Consider the following 13,925-nt stretch of genomic DNA (forward strand, 5'->3'; position numbering starts at 1 on the left):
TGGTCGTTGGCCCGCCTCGACAGAGAAATGGCGGAAGAGGCCGCCATCATCGAGGCGTGGAACGCTCCCCAGGTGGCCCCAAGAGGTATCGACGAGAGGGCCGTTTGCTTCAGAAGGTCCCTGGAGGCGGTTTGTGACGCTTCCATGCCCCGGGCCCGGCCTGCCCGTGGCAAGAAACAAGTTTACTGGTGGACCCCGGAGATCGCAGCCCTCCGCACAGCCTCAAATAACGCCCGGCGGGCCTATACGCGATGCAGGAGAAGGAGGCACACCGTCGAAGAGGAGGAGCTCCTCCGCACCGCGTTGGCGGAAAAGAAAAGGGCCCTTCAGCAAGCCATTAGGAAGGCGAAGAACGAGGGATGGGAGGAGTTCTTGGCAACCCTCAATAGGGACCCATGGGGGCGCCCGTACTCGTACTCGGGCGAACGAGGGGTTGGGGGCGGCTGCCGGCGGGCACTGCAGTGAGGGTGGGGGGTGAATCTGTCCAGGTCAAGGCCCACATCAAGTACTTGGGCCTTGTCCTGGACAGAAAGTGGACATTCGAGGAGCACTTTGCACGACTGGCTCCTCGGCTCGTGGGTGCTGCCTCGGCTCTGGGCCGCCTACTGCCAAATTTGGGGGGGCCGAATGCGCCGTGTAGGCGGCTGTATGCGGGGGTCGTCCGGAGCATGGCGCTCTACGGGGCGCCAGTTTGGGCCGGACGGCTGACGAGATGCACGAAGGCATTGCTCCGTCGGCCACAGAGGGTGGTGGCCCAGAGGATGGTGAGGGCCTACCGCACGACTTCTCACGCAGCGACATGCCTTCTTGCCGGCACCCCGCCTTGGGAGCTGGACGCGGGGGTACTAGCGAAGAGGTACTGGTGGAGGGCGGAAGCAAGGGGGCGTGGGGAGCCCCCAAACACGGAAGATGCCGAGAGGGTGTCGCGGGCAGCCGCGGAGCGCCTACGAGAGCGATGGAGGGATGCCTTGGAGGATAGCCACTATGGAACCCGAACCATAGGGGCTATTCTCCCGGTAATGGACGAGTGGGTGGATCGGAGCAAGGGGGCCCTGACATATAGGGTGACGCAGGTGGTGTCCGGACACGGCTGCTTCGGACACTACCTACACAAGATACAGAGGGAGCCGGGGCCCCAGTGCCACGAATGTGGAGCGGCGGACGACACGGCCCAGCACACTCTAGAAGAGTGCAATCGCTGGGCCGTGGAAAGAGCTGCCCTCAGGGCGACCACGGGGGTAGCGGACCTCTCGCTACGCAGCATAATAGCGGCGACGCTGGGTAGCGAGAGGAAATGGGAAGCGGTGACCTCCTTCTGCGAAGAAATCATGTCACAGAAGGAGGCGGCGGAGAGGGTGCGTGAAGCGGCTGCTGACGCGCTTCCTCTCCGACGTAGACGGTCGAGGGCGAAGAGCATATGCTCGCCTCGAGCCCCAGTAGGGCCAGCGGGTACCGAACCCGCATTGCACGGCCCCATACACGTCGTCGGAGGAGGGGGGATCAAGCGTTTCTGATCCTCCCCCATTGTGAGGGGGCCCTGGCGATAAGCCGGGGCTGCCGGAGGGCGCCGTGGTGGAATGTCATCCTAGTCGATCCCAGTGCGCCCTCACGAACGGCAGAGAGGGTGAAACGCCGGAGTGGGTTTAGTGGGTAGGGCCAAATTCTCCCCCTCTCTTGCCAGGAGAGGGGAAAGGAACGGCGAGTCCCACACACCGTGCATAAACGCATTCCCACTCCGTCAAAAAAAAAAAAAAAAAGGGGTAATAAAAAGGTTGACCTGCGAGGCCCCCCTAAGTGCGAGGCCGTGGGCGAAGGCCCCATTCGCCACTGCTGTGAGAAAAACGAAAACTTATGTAAAGCCATTGTCATGAGTTAAGAGGGGGCGTACCTACAGCCAGGAAATTAGACAAAAACAAAACATATGGCGCGCCGCGCGAAATTTGCAACGGAAGATATGGCGATTGCGCGGGTTTTTACCTTTTATCTCAATTACTCTGAAAATATACTTTTACAATTTTGCTCATCAGATCCGTTGGCTATATCAGTAGCTATAGTTTGTCAAAGGACTGTCTCATTTCAATCATAGACAAAGCGAATCATACTATCTTTGTCTTACACTAGTACTAGCGCCCAAAAGAAAAGGATGAGTATAGTTTTCCTGGTTCTTACTGACTGACAAATTGGTTTGACCAATTATATTTTTCTGCTAATACCGTCAGCAGCATTACTTAATACTGATGTAGTCTGAATGGGAACAGTACCTTTATCCAATGAAACCACAATGGTAACCCTGTCCAGAGTAACACTGGTCACATTGCTATTGGCTGGAACCTCTTATACGACAAAATATTATTATCCTAAATAGTTGTCTGCGACCTTGGATCTATCAAATAACCGATCACGACCCACATATTTATAGTTTGGAATAAAATTTGCAATCATAGAAAGGTTTATAGATATGTAGTTTTGTTGCTAAGACAAAATAAATATTGCTACGCTTCTTTAACGATTAATTGCATGTAAAAATACGCAATTAGGTAAGAATGATGACTACACATGGGTAAGTCGTGGCATTTAGGTAGCACTTAAAAGATTACTTTAATTAATTTCTTTTTTTAGTGGTTTCTTTTTCTCGACTCGTATAGGAAGAACATTGTCACATCACTAGTCTGTTAGAAACTGTCAAGTGCCACGAGTTACCGATATGTGCTCATCACTAATCTTTTAAGTGCTACCTAAATGACACGAGTTACCGATGTGTAATAATGACTCACGCTAGACCGGGCCAGGGCTGGGCCGGAGCTTCCGGCGCTTCGTTTTCTATGAAAAGGACCAATCACCGATCAGCCGTCATAGAAAATGACGTGTCGGACGGGTCGGCCCTGGCACGGCCCGGTCTAGCGTCGTGTAGCACTGATCGACTAGCACGTAAACTTTTTGTTTTAATTCATTTTTTCACGGTTTCAGAGTTAATGGTAAGAGTTGTTCGGTATGACCTTATAATATTTTATCACTATAAAATCACCCCGTATATTGTAAAATCTCACCGATGCACAAGTGAGCTTGGCAAAAACTTTCAACTGCAATCAAACATTTAACATTTTAAAGGTGCTAAGAACCTTGCTGTTAAATCATGGTTATTTCAGCGAAACATGAACTGTAAAGTCATTGTATTAAGGTCGCTTTTCGAACAAACGGAAAACCCTCAGAACTGAGGATCTGTCAGTGTTCGTCGATTTATTAGCTAAGTTTAGTAATAAATACGTACTTGGAAGATCGCGGATTCGTCAGGTATATTGGGGTTATTCAATAAATGGGTTTAACCGTCAATCGTAAATAGTAAATTCGAAGCATCCTGGAGGCTAATTCCGATTCTAATAAGTTATAGGACCATGGGCAACTTTGTATGGAGCCTGGACCCAACGACAACAGAAATGAGAGTAAGGTCATTAGATTTTTTTCTATGGGCACCAATCGGAATTCCATTGCAGAAGTGAGATATTGGTATTTTAGCCAAAATGTCGTCACCCTTATTACCTAGGCGATAGAGTCCAAGTAAGTAAATTAATTGCTTCAGGGTAGATGTTCGCACACCGCCGGGCGTACACACCGAATGATTTGCCGCGCTCGCCCGGTAGTGGACTCTATTGCCTAGGTAATAAGGGTGACGACATTTTGACTAATATACCAAATTCTCAGTTCTGCAATGGAATTCCGCTTGGTGCCCATAGAACGAAATGAAGTACAGAAAAATACCTATCTAATGACCTAACTCTCAACTCTGTTGGTTTTGGGGCAATTTTGACGCATATAGTCCTTTGATCTGGATTTGTTACGAATGTGGTCTTCAACCAGAAACGTCACTTCCATAACAAATACAGATCAAATTCATGACCTGTTATTACAAACAAAATATGCGTCCTGTTCTCTTCCAATATTTGCTAATGTTAAGGGCTGATATTTGCCAAGTATTGTAGTTGCCAAGCGGACCCCAGGCTCCCATGAGTCGTGGCAAACTGCTGGGATAACGCGAGGAAGATGATGATGGATTACGGGCTCGGTTGAAACATTCATTACTAGATCTGAAGTAATACTAGAACTTATCGCAATAACCCTAATATACCTTAGACAATTTTGAGACTTTTGCAAAAAGGACAAGATAACTTACGTGAAATGTTCTCAGGTGAACTTTTGCCAATACTAATCTACGCACATGTAATCCCTCTGGTGCTGAAGGTCCATGAGCGACGGTAATTGATTACCGTCAGGCGATTCGTCTATTCGATTGCCTCTTATATCATAAAGAAAAGTAGGACTGTCGCTGGCTGGACGTCGTGACAGCGGACAATCTCACACCTGAGGATGCCGAAGACCGGGCAAAGTGGAGAAGATTGTGCAGGAAAGCGGAGTGCTAGGCCGGGAAAACGCTATAGGTTGTAGAAGAAGATGACTGTATCATGTTTTACTGGCTAAAAATTAAATGCTACAAGCCGCAGACATGGACATCTGTTGTATTAAACTCCAAAATCATTGCTTTACCTTCCATCTTTCGTCTACCTACCAGTCGAGTAAAAGAAATGGTAATGAAATACAAAAATAACGTTATTCCTTCAAAGTTCAAGGTTTACCTTACCAATTCATTACCTACATAACATATAATATTTATAATAACAGACAAAATTCGCGCCTATATCAAATGAATCTCCAATTTCTTCGGAAAAATTAGGAATATTGGATTGAGCGAAAATAAACTTAAATAAAAGGTACGGGCACGAAATGCGACGAGAAATCGTTTTGCTCCGACTCGCTCAACGATGGAAACATACGGGCTTATAGTTCATTTATAAACGATCAGACCCAACCGTAATGCGCTCAATTCTAACCTACTGATGCGAAGCTTGGACACTGACAATCAAAGAAGAAATTATGCTGCTCGTTGCCGAGAGAAAGATACTCCGTAAGATACTGGGCCCCAAACGAAGACCGAATGGAAGCTGTTCTCAGAAACCGCGAAACTGAAGACCTAGTACTACACTATAGTAGACGCAAACCAAACTGACGGCCGGGGTCGTAAAACTTCTTATTCACACTCGCGTGCTCACTGGTCGTAGGTAGAGTGAGAGAGACAGTGACATATGACCCCAGTCGTCAGTTTGTTTTGCGTATGGGCTGAATCTAACGTCAGGGGGAGACAGAAGCTCACAGACACCGTTGGTTAGGCCATTTTGAGAGGATGGATGAAGATCGAAGTGTGAAAAGAGCGTACCTGGGTCACCTAGCAGGAGAACGTCATATCTGACTGGTATTGGCGTGAAGTGACGCAGGACCGAGAAAAGAGAAAATTCAATATAAAAAAACTACACTTTTGTGTTTGTCCCTTCTGAACAATCTAAGTATTATACCACTGGATTTCACTAACAAAACGCGTCTATTATGACAGATATGACCGCAAGGTGGTGCAAGCGCGAGGCGCGTTCCGTAGCGGTGCGCGACAACTTTTACCGCAGACACCAAAATTGGTGTCGGCCGCAAGAACTTGTAGCGACGCGATGAAATCGCAGAGTGACGCCTGGTTATACTTACTTGATTATAAATACAAATAACTTATTTCCATTAATATTTACAATCAACGTAAGTTAATACCAAATAATAATAACATATTTAATTACACAAACGGGTCTACCGCGATATAATTTCATTGTTTTTACCTTTAATTCCGACGTTTCAGCTGAGTTGCACCAGCTGTGGATTAAATAATAATAAGTTATTACTTAGATATGTGATTATTCGGTCCCGTCCGCCATTCCCCCCGTACGCGCTCACAGTCGCTGCTCGCGACATTGCCGATGATATTTCGATCGGCCGATATGAAAACAGCCGGGATTGAATCCTGATTGAGATCCAACAATGCCTGCAACGTTCATTTGGAGGGTTATTCTGTTTTCACAGTTGATAAAGTTTTGATCTCATATTGATACCTTGCACAATAAGTACGAACACTACGAACAAGATGCCTTAACACATTAACTACCAGCGCGAGCACTGCTACGCGCTGCAAGCGTAGCCAATAACACAAAAAGCGAAAGCAAAACTAAATTACTGTCTGTTGTGTTTGGGGCTAGACAAATCTCTTAAATGAGTCAAATACCTACGGGCAACGGGCATCTTTCCTGTGGAGTGTGGACAACTATGGTTCTTCCATGGGCGACGACAGTTCCACACAGTCAGGCGATTCATCTGCTCGTTCGCCTATTATATCATAAAAAACACATTTGTACGAGCTGGGCTTGCATTTAAAAACGTAATTTTATAGGTAAAACGCCTATTCTTCTCTTCTTCGTCGTTACCCTCACAGCTGAGGGTCGTGACCACCATAAGTAGCTCTATCTGTAAGAAGTCTCCATTCTGCTCTGTTCTGAGCCTGATGAAGTGCGGACTGTGTGCCACTATTAATTGCCTGGAGAGGATCCGTCCATCGAGTTGGAGCTCTGCCTCTACTTTTTGTAAAACGCCTATTACATAACGGTAATTAGGTATATTAGCTTAGGCAAAGCACACACCTGCTCAAAAGCCATCCAAAAAGGCCTTAACCACCCTTTATTTTTAATTCACCCCCATTTACAATCCCCAGAGCACATGACACATACTTATAAGCCGTAAGAGAAACAACTGCGGCATTAGTCCTATGAGGCATTTAGTCTGTAAACCTCCTTTTATTTTCACTTAACATCAACCTTACTACAAGTAAATAAAGGCTGCTTTCACTTAACATAGCTGTAAGTTTTAATGTTGTAAATTTAGGCGCTCGTCCAATATTTACGTGCAGTTCTTTTAACTTTAACCCCTTGTTTTAAAGTCTAAATTTCCTTGGTCAGTTATAGAGTTATGTTGGTTGTTGTAGGGTCACATGTGTGAATTTCCTGAGAACCCAGCTTGCGGTCCCGACTGCCTAAACGCTAGGTCAACTATAGATAGTGTTGGAGTCAAGTTTACTTAAATTCGGCTTAGTGCGGTGGATTTCATGTCGTTTAGCACTGTTGTAATACTTGAATCCGTTGCTGGTAAACATAGGTTTACTTAGGTAGAATACGGAAATCTGCGTTTATTCATCAACAATATTAGACTATAACACATCAGCAATTGACGCCTAGTCTTTCTAAGATCAAGTGCACGCACGCTGCACTGGTGCCATTGTAGGTAAAATCCGTCGCATGCGACCGCGCCAGTTAGCGTTGCTCAATGCTCATACTCGTACCTACTGCCTACATATTTTTGGTTAACCCACTCACCCGCTCCGTACATCCGCGCCAGCTACCTTGCAACGCTGCCCTCCTAAGCTAAAAGGCCGTATTTTCAAAGAAAACTACCTATATATGCAAATACCGCTTTTTAGCTTAGGAGGGCAGAGCGGGTCTTTCGACCCTGTACCGCAGTAACATGCTAAAATTACACAAGAATCGACACTGAACATTACAGACGTCTTAAAACGACCTTGTAAGCATGCCATCCTGTATACCGGCGGTCGGCAACCTGCGGCCCGCGGGCCGCATGCGGCTCGTGAAACTGTCACTTGCGGCATGCGAGCCTCTCTGGCTATGTAATATTAAGAAACGACAATGTCTGATAAAGTCATAAATATTAACAAAGTGCGGCCCGCGTCAACTTACTCATCGTTAACTACGCTACTAAAACTACGCAAAAAAAGGTTGCAGACCGCTGCTGTATACGATCCCGAAAACATCCGTTAATGTATGTAGGACTCGTTGCATATTTCATAAGGATATACTTGCTATTGATTTCAACATGGCCGACATCCGGTTTCCGGGTCAGCTTGGTTACACCTGAACTTTTGAAGTACTATTGTAAAGCTTTGTGTGACATTGTTAGTTTGAATAAGGCTTTGTTCTTCCATTTTGATGTTGAATTAATTGGAACAAAATTTGTTCCAAATATACCTATGTAATGATTTTTTATCTTAAAGCCTTTTATTTTCTGTTGTTGTTTTTTTTTGTTTTTGTTATCCTACTTGTTATTAGGGACCTAAATAAAACCAATTTATTAAACCATTAAAAGTAAAAATATTCAAATTGACTAAGTCCCACAGTAAGCTCAAAGGGGTTTGTGTTGTGGGTTGTGGGTACTTAGACAACGATATATAGGTAGGGTAACTTGTTGATCAATGAAACACTAAAAGTTCAAGCCTTTCTATCTCTGGTGTTTTTAAAGTTATGAGTGTGAGATTTCGTATGAAGATAAACAATTTCGTTGGCTATCATATGGCATTCTTGGTTTCTACTTATCTGTAACAGTTCCTGTGTTATAAGCCTTTTTTTGAAAAATGAGTTTTGTTTCATTGTGTACTTGTGCATGTTTTCAATGAAACACTCTGATTTTTACAGTGAAACAAATGTAATAATTATAGTCTACCATGAAACATCGTTAATAAACATTGAAACGGTGTAATAAATAAGTGACATTAATACATATATGCTTTCACTCAATTAATGAGAAAGGAAAGGAGAAAATAGTGGTAGGCTGAAATTTGTTATTTAAAAGGTTTCCGACATATGGAATCATTATAAGATTGCTGAAATATCTAAAAGCGAAAGACTTGTTTCATTGTACACACACCTGAGTTTCATTGTGAATCGAAAATCTGGTCGGCAGGTACGGCATGCTGCGAAAAAGGCGCCTTTTATGTCCACGGAGCATGATTGCCAACTAGGTAGATAGGAGGGTTTTGAGCATCTCCATGCTTGATTTCATACACTTTCTTGCAACATAGTGTTTATACACGACTGTTTCAATGTAAGACATGTGTCCTTAACCTTGCCATCAATGAAACATTCACCATATAAGCCATCCTATCTCAGCCATTCCTAAAGTTAAGTATCTTATATTTTGTCATATGATAGACAAATTATTACCAATTTTCATGGTATTTTAGTTTCACAAATTTAGCACATAGGTTTTAATTATTTAAAAAAATAATGAGTTTGTTTCATTGTGTGCTGGTACTGGTGTTCAGTGAACATCATGTTTCATTGTATACTACATAAAAATGTTTCATTGTGAGACTAGGGGGTGTTTTTTTAATCAATTAATAAAAACTCCACCAAAGAGTGAAAGAAATTTAAAAATATTTAGCTCCAAATAAACTTTAATACACATAGAACATAACAAAAACTTAAAAAACGCCAAACTCGAGTCTATATCTTGGTAAAAAATTGCGAAACTTAAATGAAAAAATTTACTTTTGTTGCACGAATTCACAATAATGCTCGTAGCAGCGTGCTCCTTCTCCGAGGCGCGCTCGTGTTTTGGGGAGGTGCTGGGGGTCCCTGAGCCTGCCCTTGCTTGACAGACGGCACTAGCTGGTAACACCTAGTTTCCGAGATATCGCAAAGTTACACTGTGTCCGATTGTTTCAATGTAGAACAACTGACCCTATGTATAATATAGGTAAATATTTATAAATACATAAGCACATATAAACACTCATGACTCAGGAACAAATAGATATTCGTGTTCATCACAAGAATAAAAGCCCTTACCAGGATTTAAACCCAGGACCATCGGATTCATAGGCTGGGCACACTAGGCCACACTAGTCGTCGAATTTATCGAAATCGTCGAAATATTTTGTGTCGTCTTCACCTACGCAAACAAAACAAAATCTTAGTTTTCTCTATCCCCGCTAAAGTAAATAAATGGAGGCATTTAATCCCTAGAGAGGAAAAAAGGGAATTATTCAGTAGGTGTCCCGTTTATCAAATACCTAATCAAGTCGGGATCATCTGTAAGCCGGGGACAGGACTAATTAAAGTTTGTTTTCTTTTCGTGATACGGTTTCGGGACAACATAACAACAGTAAGACACATTCGAAAAGTCATTATAAATATTGTTTATCGTATTCACCGCTCAAAAAAAAAAAATTCAATTATATTTACATTTCAAATTTCGCAGTTACCTATTTGGTGAGGTTTTGTTTTGTGAAAATTACAAAAAAGTTAATATTTCAGACAAGGTTTTGAGTGGACCTCGGACAAATGAAAACGTGCTAAGATGAGGAGGATCACAGACATCGAAATAAGGGGCAAAATTTAATGACATGTACGGAATTCCTATATCGATAAACTCAATTATCGATGCTTCTCTCTTAAGTGATAGCTCGAAGTTTTTTTTGCAGGTAAAAATATAATTTTAAATATAAGTAATTTTGTGTAAACTTTATCATCGACCCTGAAATGATTCTTGTAAATAATTAAATAGTTAAGTATAGGTACAGTTTCAAACGCATCTGGATCGATCACTAGTAAAGTGTTAGGGAAAAGTATCGATAATTTAATTTATCGATATAGAAACTCTCTACCCAGCATTAAATTCCCCCTAGAATTCGATATCTGAGGATTAGTAATTGTACAAACATGTTATTTACACAATGTACATTCAGCAGTAGAAGTTGCTAAGCGGGCGAGGTGTTCAAAGACGCGCTCTTATTCTCTTAACAATAAAGTCGTGTCAAGATCATTTTAAACACCTCGCCCGCTTAGCAACTATTGCTGCTGACTGTTCATATACGTATTTGTCTAATTTGTCATAGACTATACTCTCGTTCTCATCCATCAGTTTAAAAAACATCTTTAGTGAGCTGCTATAACCTCTCTTCTCTACTCGAATGACCTACGTACCTACCAAACAAACAATCCTAACTGTACATCGGTGGACCTTCAAAAGGCATTATTACATAAGGCCCACCGATGTACAGTTAACAGTGTGAGCAATGGTACTAGGTACAAATGGTCACATAAAATAAAAGTGTTATAAAGGCCTTAAATCCTTTGTTCAGACACGTTATATAACGGCTATAGATCCCGGGCACAGGCGGACACGGAATAAAACGGTAAAATTGATCCAAAACCTCTTTGTAGCTGAATTCAGATAAAATTCTAGAAGTATCCTGGGGGAGTGGCAGTGGCTACTGCGAGTGAGAACTTGGCAAGTTTTTGAAGAAAATATCGTTTCGGGTTGTTCATTATGAGTCACACGAACCCGCCAAAAAGCCACTTCCATACAATCGAAGCTAATGTTTCTCTGAGATTTCGATCGGGCTGATCCGAGTTTACAAATTGTTGTCGATTCGATCTCATTTTGACATTACTCACCCGTGCATCGTATTGATGCGGGCGTTTCTTTCGTCTTTCAGATTTGTCAAAAAAATAGAGAGAGGTCATAAAGCGTTAGTTTCCTCGCAACCTTGATGGAAACCATCCGAAGTCCGTCTCCACTAGCATTATTTTAGTTGCCTTGAAGCCATACTTAGTTTATAACGAGGAAAAACAACAAACAGTAATGCCATCTATCGGACGCTCCGAGAAGTAACTTGACCCTAAATATTGGCTAACTCTTCAGTGTTAGCAGTCTGGTAACCATGTTGGAAGCAGTCCAAAGCTCGTCTCTACTAGTACTGTTTCATATATTGAATTTATTCGCTTATTAGGCGAACACTGGGTGCCCGTTCTCGTCTGGGATTAATAAATGATACGGAAGATCTATCGGCGTGCAGTATGGCGGGGCATTGGAACTTTTCATTTTAAATAATCGACAGAGCGAAGTGTGGACTTAAAGGGGCCCACAGATTACCAGTTCGCCGGCCAAATATCAGCCTGTCAGTTGTTTTTTCAAGGTCTCGCACGCATTAATCACCGCGAGCGATCGTATCATATCATTTTTTTAAGGGGCCCACTGATTAACAGTCCGCCGGACGGTATCGGCCTGTCAGTTGTTCGGAACTGTCAAAATTTTGTTCTAACTGACAGGCTGGTACCGTCCGGCGGACTGTTAATCAGTGGGCCCCTTTAATACTTACTTCTCAAGGTCAACTAGGAGTACACTATTCATATTTGTAAGAATCTCACTTTATTTACGGCCTCCTAGCCTAGTCGGTAGTGATCCTGCATACGAAGCAGGAGGTCCCGGGTTCATATCCTGGTAAGGGCATTTATTTGGTTGTTCATCACAAATACTTGTTCCTGTGTTATGGATGTTTTCTATGTACCTATTTAAGTATTTATGTAAATCTATGTATTGTATATTTCAACCGTGTAAGATTGTACCGGAATACCTATTTATTTACTATTTAGGTATTTTAACACCTACCGACTGAAGTTCCACACTTTAGTCAAAGAAATGTTGTAACTTCCATATTGTTACAGCGTCGTACATTATGCTATAAGTAAAGTAAGATTCTGCAATGGCCGACCAATTTCCGCCCGCGCCGTATTTCGCCGGCCGGAGATTGTGTCAAAGGTAAAGTCTGCACGTGTACAATATACGGAGCCTAATACACTCAAAAAGTGAGACCAGAAGAGAAATCAAACTACGACATTGTACTTATCTTGTTTTGATTAGCTGATTGTAGGGTAGAATATGGACGGTTGAAATAATTTATGTTTGATGGCCTGTAACTATTTCATTTTTACAGTTAGAAAGGTATGCGCCTATGTTACTAAACCTTATTTAGTTTTTAAATAAAGTTTGTTTGAACGCCCTACCGCGCATGGTTATGTAATGATAGGGAATCAAAGAGAAAGTGGGGAAGTGGTTCATTTGACCACATAGGTGTGATAATTGAAACACTATGTGGAGATGTTTGAAACACCATAATATTTTCGGCAAAATGAATGATTTTTTATTATTTCTGATCTATTTTTAATAACGCTCGCTGTATACCACGAGATCAACTAAAGTTCGCAAACATATTAATAAAAAAATTACAATTTAACTGACTTTATACCTCGAAATTTTTGAACGGCTCCTCAACACTACCGCGTTTGCAACACTACTGCGTCCAGGATTTAAGAATGACCGACCGCATAGATTGAGTACTACGTCACAGTATGCATAGGTGTTGTAGTTTTCAAGAAATTTGGCTTGTTTCAATCATAACGTGCTTCAATTGTCCCCGTTCTACCCTACTGTCGTATGTATATATTTTTTGACCTATCTATACACACAATGATTATACTTCAGTAGCCACAATTCGTGGCAATAGTTTAAACTCAGGTCATCCCATCTAACATCCCAACCTATCCCAATATAAGTCTACACTACTTCTAAACGTCAGAACTCGACCATTACACTTGCATAAAACTTAATACGCCACCTTTACCTATCCACCAACCAACCGAGACCTCTCCTCTACCTTACGACATACTTTTAAAAGGGGAGGACGATAGATCAAGTAAAACTGGCCCTTAACAAGCAGTTACGGTTAATTCACAAGAACATCCAAAACCTTTCCCGTAACACGGTCGTTAAGGGAGCTTAACGGTTTGAAATACTTTGAACTTTGGTAATACCCTTCGAGTTGCTTTGAATAGGGGTTTAAATTAAATCATAGATTAAAGAGCAAACATGTAGGCAGCTAATTTTTAGTGACATGATATATCTTGGCTTGTGGGTTGGGGGCAAGGTATATTACTAGGTTGAATGTATCCACTAAGTTTTAAGAAGGCCCCCAAATGGTCTGAAGCTGGCGAATCCCGAGATCGCAAGGGAGGGAATCTCCCTAGGGTGGTATAGCTTTCTTTTTTAATAATGTCACTAATTAATATGAACCAAGTAGGTTGTAAGTTGAATACTTTGTTTAAAGTCACGGTAAAAGGGAGACTGACCTTTATAATTTAATATGTTTGTTTATGTTTAAAAATATTTAATATGATTAATTTTCGGCTGTCAGGAATTATAGACCTCGCTCGCTCGTTGCACAATTTTCTATAGGTACTTATATCGCTACAACACGCATATAGGCACATTATATACGTGTCGTTACATATGGTAATGTTACGCAGACGGGGTTAATTATTGTGCTCGGGCGACAATAACATGTTTAGACAACTAGTGCAGCGTTTGACATTCCATTA

Source organism: Cydia splendana, chromosome 17 (assembly GCF_910591565.1).
Source record: "Cydia splendana chromosome 17, ilCydSple1.2, whole genome shotgun sequence".
Taxonomy (NCBI): domain Eukaryota; kingdom Metazoa; phylum Arthropoda; class Insecta; order Lepidoptera; family Tortricidae; genus Cydia; species Cydia splendana.